The 15,978-nt window shown below is 41.0% G+C and overlaps 1 protein-coding gene and 1 pseudogene across 2 annotated transcripts in view; one reads left to right on the top strand and one right to left on the bottom strand.

Moving 5' to 3' along the window:
* SLC25A32 (solute carrier family 25 member 32) overlaps positions 1-15,978 on the bottom strand; it is a 49,720-nt gene that overhangs the window by 17,513 nt on the left and 16,229 nt on the right. The window lies entirely within an intron of this gene.
* LOC307175781 (HMG domain-containing protein 4-like) lies at positions 446-3,276 on the top strand (annotated as a pseudogene). Its single transcript has 4 exons — positions 446-1,090; positions 1,173-1,952; positions 2,151-2,475; positions 2,706-3,276. The product of its transcript is annotated as an HMG domain-containing protein 4-like (transcript).

The following is a 15,978-nucleotide window of genomic DNA, read 5'->3' as shown; positions in this document are numbered from 1 at the left end:
TCGATCCCTGGTCCGGGAAGATCCCGCATGTCACGGAGCAACTAAACCTGTGCACCACAACTACTGAGCCCATGCACCACAACTACTGAAGTCCACGTGCCTAGAGCCCGTGCTCCGCAACAAGAGGAGCCACTGTAATGAGAAGCCCACGCACCACAACAAAGAGTAGTCCCCACCTGCCATAACTAGAGAAAGCCTGCACGCAGCAACAAAGACCTGACACAGCCAAAAAAACAAAAGGGGGGATAGAAAAAGATATTCATGCAAATGGAAATGACAAGAACAGTGTAGGAATACTCATATCAGACAAAATAGACTTTAAGACAAAGGCCACAAAGAAAGATAAAGAAGAACAGTATATAATGATAAAAGCATCAATACAAGAAGAGGATATTACACTCAATATATATGCAACCAATATGATCACCTAAATACATAAAACAAATACTAACAAAGAGAGAAATTGCTGAGAATACAATAACAGTAGGAAACTTTAACATCCCACTGACGTCAATGGACAAGATCTTCCAAATAGTAAATCAACAAGGCAACAGAGATATGAAATGATACAATAGAACAGGTAGACTTAATTAATATTTTCAGGACATTATATGCAAAAAAACCCCAGAATACACATTCTTTTCAAGCATGTGTATTTCGGAATACACACGAAACATACCTTAGCATACACCACATACGAGGACACAAAACAAGCCTCAACAAATTTAAGAGTACAGAAATTATTTCAAGGTCTGCGCTCTGGGCTCGACTGAGGCTCCCTGGCCGCTTGCGCTTTCCGCTCCTTCTCCAAGATGTTGGCAGTCAGCGCACTGAGGCAGGATCTGGGCGAGCCTCGTGAAGATTGCTTTGATGGTGATCACAGCTTTGAGGACATAGGGCTAGCTGCTGGCCAAAGCCAAGAAGAAAAGAAACGTTCTTACAAAGATTTTTTAAGGGAAGAGGAGGAAATCACTGCTCAGGTAAGGAATTCTTCCAAGAAGAGGTTAAAGGACAGTGAACTTTACTTCTTGGGGATGGACAAGCACAAGAAGAGGAAGCACTCCTCTGATGATTACTACTATGGAGGACAGTGATTCTTGTTCTGAGTGCCGATAAACCAGGGTGAAGGAGGAGAGAGGTGGAGGGCTGGCATTTTGGAAGATTCAGCATAGAAGAACAGTCTTCATTTGTGATACACCAGATATTTTGTCTTTGGAGTTGTCACAGAAGAAGAAGTCCAGCCTGCAATCTGCTGACACAACTATGGACCTGTTGAAAGGGATCACTTCCCCTCTGGCAAAAGGCACCAAACCCCCCCCCCCCAAAAGACAGGAGAAATGTCCTCCAGTTCTTCAAGCCATTCAGAGAGTAAAAAGGAACACCACAGGAAGAAAGTCAGCAGAAGCAGTGGGGAGCTGTCCCTGGAGGATGGTGGTTCCCACAAATCCAAAAAAATGAAACTGCTCTATGTGAACACTGAGACACAGACCCTTTGGGAGCCTGATGGGTTAAAGATGAAACTTATTCTCTCACCAAAGGAGAAGGGAAGCAGCTCAGTTGATGAGGAGTCTTTTCAGTACCCCTCTCAACAAGCAATTGTGAAAAAATCCTCTAAAACGTCAGCTTGAGATGAGCAAGGTGCTTTACTCCTAGGACACGAGTTACGGAGCTTTCTGAAAACAGCCTGGAGGAAGTACAAGTCATTCTCAGATTCACGTTCGTCTCCTGGCCCTGAAGGCTATGGGTCTGATGCCTCCCAGTTCCCAGAATCCCACAGTGCTAACCTTGATCTTTCAGGGCTTGAACCTATTCTAGTAGAATCAGGCTCCTCCTCTGGCGGGGAGCTGGAGGCTGGGGAGTTAGTGATTGATGATTCTTACTGGGCAATCAAGAAGAAAAAGAAGTCAAAGAACAGCAAAAAGAAGGACAAGGAGGGCTTCCCTGGTGGCGCAGTGGTTGAGAGTCCACCTGTCGATGCAGGGGACACGGGTTCGTGTCCCGGTCCGGGAAGATCCCACATGCCGTGGAGCGGCTGGGCCCGTGAGCCAGGGCTGCTGAGCCTGCGCGTCTGGAGCCTGTGCTCCGCAACGGGAGAGGCCACAACAGTGAGAAGGGCCCGCATACCGCAAAAAAAAAAAAAAAAAAAAAAGGACAAGGAGAAGCATAAAGAGAAGCGACACTCCAAGTCCAAGAGAAGGTCGGGACTTCCTGCTGCACCAGCGGGAGAGGTCCCAGCGCCGCCCGGCCCTCCGCCCAGCATCCCGTACACTGGAGCAGCCGCCCCTCCCCCACCGTTTCCTGGCCTCCACACGGATAGGCACAGTGAGAAAAAAAAGAGAGAAGGACAAAGAGAGAGAGAAGAAAAGCCAAAAAAGAACATGTCGGCCTACCAGGTGTTCTTTAAGGAGTATCGTGTAACCTTTGTCTGACCATCTAGGCATAGATTTTGGGAAACTGAGTAAAAAACTGGCTGAGGGGCTTCCCTGGTGGCGCAGTGGTTGAGAGTCCACCTGTCGATGCAGGGGACACGGGTTCGTGCCCCGGTCTGGGAAGATCCCACATGCCGCGGAGCGGCTGGGCCCGTGAGCCATGGCCGCTGAGCCTGCGCGTCCGGAGCCTGTGCTCCGCAACGGGAGAGGCCACAATAGTGAGAGGCCCGCGTACCGCAAAAAAACCCCACAAAAAACCCTCCAAAACTGGCTGAGGTGTGGAAGCAACTGCCAGAAAAGGACAAACTGATTTGGAAGCAAAAACCTCAGCATCTGCAACACAAACAGAACAAAGCAGAAGCTACAACTGTGAAAAGAAAAGCATCCAGCTCAGAAGGTTCCATTAAAGTGAAAGCTTCCTCTGCAGGAGTACTGTCGCCCCGAAGAAATCCGCACCCACCAACATGCTATTATTACCCGCCTTGCCAGACAAAGCCCCCGAGACAGAGCCTGTCGACGTGGCCGCTCATCTCCAGCTGTTGGGAGAGTCCCTGAGCCTCACTGGACACCACCTGCAGGAAACCGAGGGCATGGTGGCGGTGTCTGGCAATCTGTCAGTGCTTTCCATCATCTGTGTGCTTGGCCCCTTAGCGTGTGTGACCACACGACTACCTGAGTTGAATGGCTGTCCCAAACAGGTCTTGTCAAACACGCTGGACCACATTGCTTACATCATGCCTGGACCGTGACAGCAGACTCCTGGGACAGAAACCTTATCTTGCCTGTTGCTGGCTTGTGTATATGTGACTGTTGCAGATCCCTTCACTGGCCTCTGGGTGTAGATTTTAAATTTTTATATATATGCATAATGTGTGTGTATATATATATATATATATGTATAATGTATAATATATACATAGGACTGTAACTACTTTGCTTTTAATAATTTTATGAAACGGCAAAGGTTTAGCCAAGAGGAAACCTTGGTATGAATATGGGCTTGGGATTATTTCTTCTCCTGTGGTGGATAAATCTACCTTAAAAAACAATGTAACTTGGGGGCTGAAGGCTTGTTCTGGATATCAAGTGCATCGCTTTAAGGTCAGCCAAAATGTGATTTTTTTCCAAACTCAATTGTACCTCCAGACCCATCACTGACCATTTGCCTTACCTGTCTTACAGTCTGAAATGCAACGGGAAAGATTATGGGAAGACGTTAGTTAACTGAAAGTACAAAGCTTTTCAACTTGAAGTGACCTAGGTGGGAGATGATAACATCATTCCCATCTGAAAGTTGTTGCGATGGCTTAAGTGAACTTAGTAGGGGGCTTCATCCGAATTCCTGCTCTACCAGTGTCCATGTCTCAAAACTTATTGTAATCATTGGTACCATTGGCAGCCTCAGTCGGAGCCAAGGAGATTTGTGAGCCCTGGAGAGGGTAAGGCCGTTAATGCCACGAGCTGAATGGACTATATTGTGAGCTGACCCACAGCATTTGGTCTGCAGAGCTAAGAGCTGTTATCTTCCATTGGCAGCGTCAGCTTAGCTCACAGTTCTGCTGCTTAGTTGCTTGGTGGGTGTGGAAGGTGAGCTTTGCCCAGCCTGATTCCTGGGTTCATCTCATTGGCTCCCCTGTTGGGCAGATACACAGTGTTCTGCATTCCACACTTAAGCAAATTGCGAAAAAAGTACTCTATTCTCATGTAGGTTTGTTTATGTGCATGTGTGGATGTGTTTTAATTATGTGTATTTAACTCTTTAAACTCTCTTAGATTTTAATTTATCCTGTAAATTTCTGTATATATAATTTAAAAACAAGAGCCTCCACCAGCAACAGCATGTGGAAGATACAGATTTGTCATTTCTTCCTCCCCTCCTTCCTCTGGTCTCCTCTGCAAACTCCAAATCATCTACACGTTCAGGTACTGTGCCTCGGAAAGGAATCATATTGGGATTCTAGTTCTTTACAACTGAACAGTGTCAAGAAACTAAATAAAAAGGAAGGTTACCATTCCCAGCTGCCCTTATTTCCAAAGAACCAGATTTTTGCTTCCCAGTTCCAAAGAAAACAGTTGAGGGCTTCGGGGTTGTTTTTAAATTTGGTTTGAGAGTCCACGTCAAAACCAGACTCTGAGGTGACTGCTTTCTTCCCTTGGCCTGGATGGAGCACCGCAGTATCAAAGTAGATCTTTGAGGAAAGTGCCGCCATCCTGCATCCTATTTAATTCCTTCCTTTCTTCCCACCAGTGTGGTCACAGGGCTGTTTTTCTTAAAGGTATTCTGGCTGCTGAATGCCATTCTCACCTCAGAGCAGTTTTGAGATTTAACTGGGGAAACAGAAGGAAACAGGAATGTTTGGGAACCAAAATCACGAAGAGCAGAAATCCTGGTTTGAGTTTGTGTGTTAGCACCTGTCCCACGCCTCCTCTGTACCCATGTCAGTTTCCTGTTTGACATAGAGAATCAAGGAAGGGCCTCAGAGACATGGATTAGTACAGAAAGAAGTCAATCCTACCATTGTCATTTGTACACATTAATAAAGTCCTGATGAGGACCTGATTTTTGTTTGTTTTCCTTTAAAATCCAACCCTATTGTATTTGTATTTAAAATTTGTACACATTTGTATAATCTGTTCCTTGTGGTATTTAGTACTGTTAGAGGAAAACTTTGGATTCAAACCTTCTTGCAGTTTTTATATCATTGTTTTATTTTGTCTTTTAAATAAATTCTAGCAGTTTGATCCAAATCCCATTACAGTTGTATAAAGAAATAAAATTTTGTACTTACATTATTAAAAATCACATTTTTAATATTTGTAAAGAAAAAAATTATTTCAAGCATCTTTTCTGACCACTATGGTATGAAATTAGAAATCAACCACAGAAAGAGTACTGAGAAGAGAAAAGAAAAAGAAAAAAACCCCACGATTATATAGAGATTATATAGAGATTAAGTAACATGCTACTAAAAACCCAATGGGTCAACGATGAAATCTAAGAGGAAATTTAAAAATACCTTGACAAAAATGACAATGAAAACACAACCATACAAAATCTATGGGATGCAGCAAAAGCAGTCCTAAGAGAGAAGCTCACAGCAATAGAGGTCGTCCTCAAAAAGCAAGAAAAATCTCAAATCACCTAAAAGAAAAAAGGACAAACAAAACCTAAAGTTGGCAAAAGGAAGGAAGTAATAAAGATAAGAGAGGAAATAAATTCAGAGGTTAAAAAAACAATAGAAATAGTCAATAAAACCAAGAGCTGCTTTTTTGAAAGGATAAACAAAATCGACAAACTTCTGGCCAGGCTCACCAAGAAGAAAAGAGAGAGGACACAAATAAACAAATTAAGAAATGAAAGGAGAAATAACCAACACCACAGAAATACGAAAAGGCCATAAGACAATACTATGAACAATTATATGCCAACAAAGTGGACAACCTAGAAGAAGTGGACAAGTTTCTAGAAACATACAGCCCAACAAAAACTGAATCAAGAAATAATAAATACTCTGAACAGAATGATCACTAAAAGTGAAATAGAAACTATATAGAAAAAAAACCAACCAAACAAAACCCATAAACCTCCCAGCAAACAGAAGTCCAGGACTGGTGGCTTCACTGGGGAATTCTATCAAACATACTAAGAACTTATACCAATCCCTCTCAAACTCTTCCAAAAGAAAAGATACACTTAATAAACAAAAGTCCGGGCTTCCCTGGTGGCACAGTGGTTGAGAGTCCGCCTGCCGATGCAGGGGACGCGGGTTCGTGCCCTGGTCCGCGAAGATCCCACATGCCGCGGAGCGGCTGGGCCCGTGAGCCATGGTCGCTGGGCCTGCGCGTCCGGGGCCTGCGCGTCCGGAGTCTGTGCTCCGCAACGGGAGAGGCCGCAGCAGTGAGAGGCCCGCGTACCGCAAAAAAAAAAAAAAAAAAAAAAAAAATAAACAAAAGTCCAGGACCAGATGGCTTCACAGATGAATACTACGAAACATTTAGAGGAGAGTTAACACCTATCATTCTGAAATTGTTCCAAAAAACTGCAGAGGAAGTAACAGTTTCAAATTCATTAAATGAGGCCATCAACACCCTGATACCAAAAGCAGACAAAAGAAAATCGCTAAAAAGGAAAATGATAGGCGAGTATCACTGATGAACATAGATAGGAAAACCCTCAACAAAATACTAGCAAACCGAATTCAACAATACATTAAAACGATCATACACCATGATCAACTGGGATTTATCCCAGGGATACAAGGATTTTTCAATACCTTCAGATCAATGTGATACACAACATGAATAAATTGAAGAGTAAAAACCAAAAGATCATCTCAATAGATGCAGAAAAAGCTTTTAACAAAATTCAACACCCATTTATGATAAAAAAAAAAACCTCTCCAGAAAGTGAACATAGAGGAGACATGCCTCAACATAATAAAGACCATATATGGCAAACCAACAGCTAACATCATAATAGTGAAAAGCTGAAAGCATTTTCTCTAAGATCAGAAACAAGACAAGGATGTCCATTCTCGCCACTTTTATCCAACATAGTTTTGGACGTCCCAGCCATGACAATCAGAGAGAAAAAAGAAATAAAAGAAATTCAAACTGGAAAAGAAGAAGTAAAGTTGTCACTGTTTGCAGATGACATAATACTACACATAGAAAATCCTGAAGATGCTGCGAGAAAACTGCTAGAGCTCATCCATGAATATGGTGAAGTTGCTGGATACAAAATTAATATACAGAAATCTGTTGCATTTCTATACACTGATAATGAAATATCAGAAAGAGAAATTAACAAAACAATCCCATTTACCACTGCATCAAAAAGAAAAAAAATACCTACTAATAAACCTACCTAAGGAGGCAAAGGAACTGTTTTTGAAAACTATAAGATGTTGATGAAAGAAACTGAAGATGATACAAACACATGGAAAGATATACCAAGTTCTTCTTGGATTGGAAAAATCAATATTGTCAAAACAACTATATTACCCAAGACAATCTACAGATTCAATACAATCCCTCAAATTACCAATGGCATTTTTCACAGAACTAGAACAAAAATTTTGTAAATTTGTATGGAAACACAAAAGACCCCAAATAGCCAAAACAATTGAGAAAGAAGAACAGAGGTGGAGGAATCACACTTCCTGACTTCAGACTATATTACAAAGCTACGGTAATCAAAACGGTATGGTACTAGTACAAGAACAAACATATAGATCCATGGAACAGGATAGAAAGCCCAGAAATAAACCTACGCACTTATGATCAACTAATTTATGACAAAGGAGGAAAGAATATACGATGGAGAAAAGACAGTCTCTTCAATAAGGAGTGCTGGGAAAATTGGACAGCTACATGTAAAAGAATGAAATTAGAAATTCTCTAACAGAACATACAAAAATAAACTCAAAATGTATTAAAGACCTAAGTGTAAGGCCTCTTACAGGAAAACATGGGCAGAACACTCTTTAAAATAAATCGCAGCAATATTTTTTTGGGTCCATCTCTTAGAGTAATGAAAATAAAGACGAAAATAAACAAATGGGACCTAATTAAACTCAAAAGCTTTTGCACAGCAAAGGAAACCATAAACAAAACGAAAAGACAACCCACAGAATGGGAGAAAATATTTGCAGATGATGCAACCAAAAAGGGATTAATTTCCAAAATATACAAACAGCTCATACAGCTTAATATCAAAAGAATAAACAACCCAATCAAAAAATGGGCAGAAGACCTACAGAGACATTTTTCCAAAGAAGACATCCAAATAGCCAACAGGCACATGAAAAGATGCTCAACACTCCTAATTATTAGAGAAATGCAAATCAAAACTACGGTGAGGTACCACCTCACACCAGTCGGAATGGCCATCATTAAAAAGTCTACAAATAATAAATGCTAGAGAGGGTGTGGAGAAAAGGGAGCCCTCCTACACTGTGGGAGGAATGTAAATTGGTACAGCCATTACAGAGAGCTGTATGGACGTTCCTTAAAAAATAAAGTTATCTTATGATACTACAATCCCACTCCTGGGCATATACCTGGAGAAAGCTCTCATTTGAAAAGATACATGCACCCCAATGGTCATAACAGCACCATTTATAATAGCCAAGACATAGAAGCAACCTAAGTATCCATCAACAGATGAATGGAAGAAGGAGATGTGGTACATATATACAATGGAATATTACTTAGCCATAAAAAAGAATGAAGTAATGCCATCTGCAACAACATGGATGGACCTAGAGATTATCACATTAAGTGAAATAAGTCAGAGAAAGACAAACTTATGATATCACTTATATGTAGCATCCAAAAAAATGCTATCAATGAACTTATGTACAGAACAGAAATAGAATCACAGACATGGAAACAAACTTGAGGCTGCCAGAGGGGATAGTGGGGAGGGGGGTGGGGAGATAAGTTGGGAGTTTGGGATTAATCTATACACACTACTATGTATAAAAGAGATAAACAGCAAGGACCTACTGTATAGCTCAGGTAACTATATTCAGTGTCTTGTAATAATGTGTAGTGGAAAAAAGTATATGAAAAAAATATATGTATCTGAATCATTTTTTAAATAAATAAAATATTTAGGAATAAACCTGATCAAGGAGATGAAAGACTTATACACTGAGAACTATAAAATATTGATAAAGCAAACTGAAGACGAAAAATGGAAAAATATCCTATGCTCTTGGGTTAGAAGAATCAATACTGTTAAAATGGCCATATCTACAAATTTAATGAGATCCCTATCAAATTACCCAAGACATTTTTCACAGAACTAGAAAAAATAACTCTAAAATTTACCTGGAACCACAAAAGAACCAGAATTGTCAAAACAATCCCAAGGAAAAAGAACAAAGCTGGAGGCATAACCCTCCGAGACTTCAGACACTACTACAAAGCTACAGTAATCAAAACAGTGTGGTATGGGCACAAAAACAGACAGATGGGTCAACAGAACAGAATACAGAGTCCAGAAATAAACCCACACACCTACAGTCACTTAACCTTTGACAAAGGAGGCAAAAATATACAATGGAGAAAAGACAGTCTCTTCGGCAAGTGGTTTTGGGAAAGCTGCACAGCTGCATGTAAATCAATGAAGTTAAAACACTCACTAACACCATATACAATAATAAGCTGAATCTGGCTTAAAGTCTTAAATATAAAACATGCCACCATAAAACTACTAGAATACAACATAGGCAAAACATTCTCTGACATAAAATCATACCACTGTTTTCTTAGGTCAGTCTCCAAGGCAAAAGAAATAAAAGCAAAAATAAATAAATGGGTCCTAATCAAACTTACATGTTTTTGCACATCAAAGGAAATGATAAACAAAAGGAAAAGATAATCTATGGACTGGGAGAAAATATTTGCAAATTATGCAGCCAACAAGGGCTCAATTTCCAAAATATACAAAGACCTCATACAGTTCAACAACAAAAAAACCAAACACCCAATTAAAAAAATGGGCAGAAGACCTGAACAGACATTTTTCCAAATTGGAAATGCAGATGGCCAACAGGCACATGAAAAGATGCTCAACATCGCTAATCGTCAGGGAAATGCAAATCAAAGTCACAATGAGCGATTACCTAATACCCATCAGAATGGCAGGCATCAAAAGGAACACAAACAACAAATGTTGGGAAAGTTGTGGAGAGAAAGGAACCCTTTTACACTGTCAATGGGAAAGCAAATTGGTGCAGCCATTGTGGAAAACAGTATGGAGGTTTCTCAAAAAAAATAACAAAACTAAAAACAGAGCTACCATATGACCCAGGAATTCCACTCCTGGGTACATATCCAGGGGAAAAAAAATAAGAACAAAAACACTCACTAACTTGAAAAGATACAGGCACCCCAATGTTCATAGCAACATTATTTGCAATTGCCAAGACATGGAAGCAACCTAAGTGTCAATCAACAGGTGAATGGATAAAGAAGCTGTAATACAATATATCTGCAAAATGGAATCCTCAGCTATAAAAAAAATTGAAATTTTGCTATTTGCAGCGACATGGATGGACTTGAAGGGCATCATGCTAAGTGAAATAAGTCAAAGACAAATACTGTATGATATCACTTATATGTGGAATCAAAAAAATACAACTAGTGACTATAACAAAAAAGCAGTAGACTCACAGATATAGAGAACAAACTAGCAGTTACCAGTGAGTAGAGGGAAGGGAGGAGGAGCAATATAAGGGTAGAGGATTAAAATGTACAAACTATCAGGTATAAGTTGTAAGAATATATTGTAGTTTGAGGGGCAGGGCCTTGGGGGACTCTGGATGGAGTGGGTGGTGGAGGCGGTAGGAAGCGGAGCCCAGAGTGCCAGGAAAAGCTTGGACACTTTTCTACCATGCTGATGGCATTCTAAATATATTTGTCAGTTTTCCCAAATTTTAACTGAAGAGAGCCTTAAGAATTTATGCTTAAGGACTAAAGCGTGACTGCCAATTATCAGGCTTTCAGGATGAATCTGGAAAACCTCAGCAAGCTGGAACTCCTAACACTATTGAGTATTATCAAAGGAGAGCTTGAAGCAGGGGACCTTGTTATAGAAGCTTTAAAGAATTAGCTGAAAGAGTCTTGAGGTCTTCTCTCTGCCATGGGTGCAGGGGCTGAGGGCACAGCCAGCAGGCAGTACACCATGGGCTCTGAGGCAGCCCGCTGAAAGTTAAAGAAATATTAATAGAAGATGGCAGAGTAGGACTTGAGTTCACCTCCTCTCACAAAAACATAAAACTTACAATTAACTGCTGAATATCCATGGACAAAAAAGACTGGAACCTACCAAAAAAGATATTCTACACCCAAAGACAAAGAAACAATGAGACAGTAGGAAGGGTGCATTCACGATACAATCAAATCCCATACCTGCTGGGTGGGTGACCCACAAACTGGAAAATAACTGTATCGCAGAGGTTCTCCCACAGGAATGAAAGTTCTGAGCCCCACGTCAGGTTCCCCAGTTTGGGGGTCAGGCATTGGGAGAGGCCCCCCAGAGCATTTGGCTTTAAAGACCAGCAGGGTTTCATTGCAGGAACTCCACTCTTGAAGAGCACAGAGAAGGTCTCATGCGCACTGGGACCCAGGGAGGAAGAAGTGACTTCACAGAAGCCTGGGCCAGACCTACCTGCTGGTCTTGGAGGTCTCCAGGGGAAGCAGGGGGCAGTTGTGGCTCACTGTGGGGACAAGGACACTGGTGGAGGAGGTACCAGGGAGTACTCACTGACGTGAGCTCTCCTGGAGGCAGCCATCTTGACACCAAGACCTGACCCCACCCAACAACCTGTAGGCTCCTGTGCTGGGAGGTCTCACAGCAAACAACCAGCATGGTGGGAACACAGCCCCACCCATCAGCAGACAGGCTGCCTAAAGTCTTCTGGAGCCCACAGGCACCTCTAAACACACCCCTAGAAATGGCCATGCCCACCAGAGGGACAAGACTCAGCTCTACCAACCAGAGGGCAGGCTCCAGTTCCTCCCACCAGGAAGACCGCACAAGCCTCGTAGACCAGCTTCACCCACCAGGGGGCAGACACCAGAAGCAAGAAGAATTATAATCCTGCAGGCTGCAGAACAGAGAAAGTTAGACAAAATGAGATGGCAGAGGAATATGTTCCAGACGAAGGAAAAAGACAAAACCCCAGAAGAACAGCTAAGTGAAGAGGAGATAGGCAGTCTACCTGAAAAAGAATTCAGAGTTATGATAGTAAAGATGATCCAAGATCTCGGAAAAAGGATGGAGGTACAAACCAAGAAGATACAAGAAATGTTTAACAAAGAACCAGAAGAGATAAAGAACAGAGTTGAACAATACAATAACTGAATTGAAAAATAAAGTAGAAAGAATCAATAGCAGAATAAATGAGGCAGAAAAATGAATAAGTGACCTGGAAGACAGAATGGTGGAAATCATCGCCACAGAAGAGAATAAAGAAAAAAGAACGAAAAGGTATGAAGACAGTTTAAAAGACCTCTGGGACAACTTTAAACGCACCAATATTCACATGATAGGGGTCCCAGAAGGCAAAGAGAGAAAGGATCTGAGAAAACATTTGAAGAGCTAATAGCTGAAAACTTCCCTAGGGGCTTCCGTGGTGGTGCAGCAGTTGGGAGTCTGCCTGCCGGTGGGGGGGATGCGGTTTCGGGCCCTGGTCTGGGAGGATCCCATGTGCCGCGGAGCAACTGGGCCCATGCGCCGCTGCTGCTAAGCCTGCGCTCTGGGGCCCGAGAGCCACAACTGCTGAAGCCCACGTGCCATGACTACTGAGGCCTGCGTGCCTTAGAGCCCGTGCTCCGCGGCAGGAGAGGCCGCCGCAGTGAGAGGCCCACGCACCGCGGCGGGGAGTGGCTCCTGCTTGCCGTGGCTGGTGGGGCCAGCACAGTCAAAAATAAATAAATAAATAAAACAAAAAACAAAAAACAAAAACAAAAACTTCCCTAATATGGGAAAGGAAACAGTCACCCAATTACAAGAAGCACAGAGAGCGAGCGTCACACAGGATAAACCCAAGGAGGAAAACACCAAGACACATTAATCAAATTGACAAAAATTAAAGACAAAGAGGAAATATTAAAAGCAACAAGGGAAAAGCAACAAATAACATACAAGGGAATCCCCATAAGGTTATCGGCGGATTTTTCAGCAAAAACTCTGCAGGCCAGAAGGGAGCGGCACAATATATTTAAAGTGGTGAAAGGGAAAAACCTACAACCAAGAATACTCTGCTCAGCAAGAATCTCGTTCAGATTTGAAGAAGAAATCAAAAGCTTTACAGACAAGCAAAAGCTAAGAGAATTCAGCACCATCAAACCACCTTTGCAACAATGCTAAAGGACACTGTTGGTGGGAATGTAAATTTATACAGCCACTAATAGAGAACAGTATGGAGGTTCCTTAAAAAACTGAAAAAAGAACTACCATACGACCCAGCAATCCCACTACTGGGCATATACCCCGAGAATACCATAATTCAAAAAGAGACATGTACCACAATGTTCACTGCAGCACTATTTACAAAAGCCAGGACATGGAAACAACCTAAATGTCCATGGACAGATGAATGGATAAAGAAGATGTGACACATATATACAATGGAATATTACTCAGCCATAAAAAGAAACGAAATGGAGTTATTTGTACTGAGGTGGATGGACCTAGAGACTGTCATACAGAGTGAAGTAAGTCAGAAAGAGAAAAACAAATACCATATGCTAACACATATATATGGAATCTAAAAAAAAAAAAAAAGGTTCTAATGAACCTAGGGGCAGGACAGGAATAAAGATGCAGACATAGAGAATGGACTTGAGGACATGGGGAAGGGGAAGGGTAAACTGGAATGAAGTGAGAGAGTGGCATGGACATATATACACTACCAAGTGTAAAACAGATAGCTAGTGGGAAGCAGCCGCATAGCACAGGGAGATCAGCTCGGTGCTTTGTGTCCACCTAGAGGGGTGGGATAGGGAGGGTGGGAGGGAGACGCAAGAGGGAGGAGATATGGGGATATATGTATATGTATAGTTGGTTCACTTTGTTATACAGCAAAAACTAACACAATATTGTAAAGCAACTACACTCCAATAAAGATGTTAAAAAAAAATGCTAAAGGAACTTGACTAGGCAGAAGAGAAAAGGCCACAACTAGAAACAAGAAAATTACGAATGGAAAGCTTACTAGTAGAGGAAAACATACAGTAAAGGTAGGAAATCACCCCCACACAAATATGATATCAAAACCAGCAACTGCGAGGAGAGAACAAATGAACAAATACTGGAAATCCATTTGAAATAAAGATAACAGCAACTTCAAACAATATTGTGTATATAAAGGCTGCTATAGCAAAACCTCATGGTAAGCACAAACCAAAAATCTACAACAGATACTCAAAAAAAGAAAAAGGAATCCAAACACAACACTAAAGATAGTCTTCAAATCACACGAGAAGGGAACAAAAAAGGAAAGGAAGAAAAAAATACCTACAAAAACAAATCCAAAACAGTTAGCAAAATGGCAATAAGAACATACATATTGGTAACTACCTTAAATGTAAATGGATTAAATGCTCCAACCAAAAGACAAAAACTGGCTGAATGGATATAAAAAGAAGATCCGTATATATGCTGTCTACAAGAGACCCAATTCAGATCTAGGGACACATACAGAATGAACACAAGAGTATAGAAAAAGGTACTCCATGCAAATGGAAATCAAAAGAAAGCTGGAGTAGCAATAGTCACATGAGACAAAATAAACTGTAAAATAAAGACTGTTAGAAGAGACAAAGGACACTACATAATGATCGAAGAATCAGTTCAAGAAGATATATATCATATATCATATATATATACACACACACACACACACACACACACACACTTATATATACACACACATCCAACATAGGAGCACCTCAATATATAACACAAATGTTAACAACCATAAAAAGAGAAATTGACAGTAACACAATAATAGTGGGGGGTTTTAACACCCCACTAACATCAGTGTACACATCATTTAGACAGAAAATCAATATGGAAACACAGGTTTAAATGACACATTAGGCCAGATGGAGTTACTTGATATTTATAGAGCATTCCATCTGAAAGTAGCAGAATACACATTCTTCTCAAGTGCACATAGAACATTTTCCAGGACTGACCACATGCTGGGCCACAAAGCAAGCCTCAGTAAATTTAAAAAAAATTGAAATTTATTGAATTTCACAACATTATGAGATTATAAATCAACTACAAGAAAAAAACGGTAAAAAACCCACAAACACGTGGAGGCTAAACAATATGCTACTAAACAACCACTGGATCACTGAAGAAATCAAAGACGAAATCAAAAAATACCTAGATACAAATGAAAACAAAAACACGATGATCTAAAACCTATAGGATGCAGCAAAAGCACTTCTAAGAAGTTTATACCAATACAATCTTACCTCAGGAAACAAGAAAACTCCCAAATGAACAACCTAACCTTATACCTAAAGCAAATAGAGAAAAGAACAAACAAAACCCAAAGTTAGCAGAAGGAAAGAAATCATAAAGATCAGAGCAGAAATAAATGAAATAGAGATGAAGAATACAAAAGATCAATGAAACTTAAAGCTGGTTCTTTGAAAATATAAACAAAATTGATAAACCTTTAGCCAGAGTTATCAAGAAAAAAGGGGCGAAGGCTCAAATCAAAATTAGAAATGAAAAAGGAGAAGTTACAACAGACTCCACAGAAATACAAAGGATCATAAGAGACTATTACAAGCAACTATATGCCAATAAAATAGATAACCCAGAAGAAATGGACAAATTCCTAGAAAGGTACAATCTCCCAAAACTGAACCAGGAAGAAATAGAAAATATGAACAGACCAATCACAAGTGCCGAAATTGAAACTGTGATTTAAAAACTCCCAACAGGGCTTCCCTGGTGGCGCAGTGGATAAGAATTTGCCTGCCAATGCAGGGGACACAGGTTCGATCCCTG

The sequence above is a fragment of the Stenella coeruleoalba genome (genome assembly GCF_951394435.1).
Source record: "Stenella coeruleoalba genome assembly, chromosome: 17".
Classification (NCBI taxonomy): Eukaryota; Metazoa; Chordata; class Mammalia; order Artiodactyla; family Delphinidae; genus Stenella; species Stenella coeruleoalba.
The sequence above is the reverse complement of the archived record's forward strand: the minus strand, read 5'-3'. Positions and strand labels throughout refer to the sequence as shown.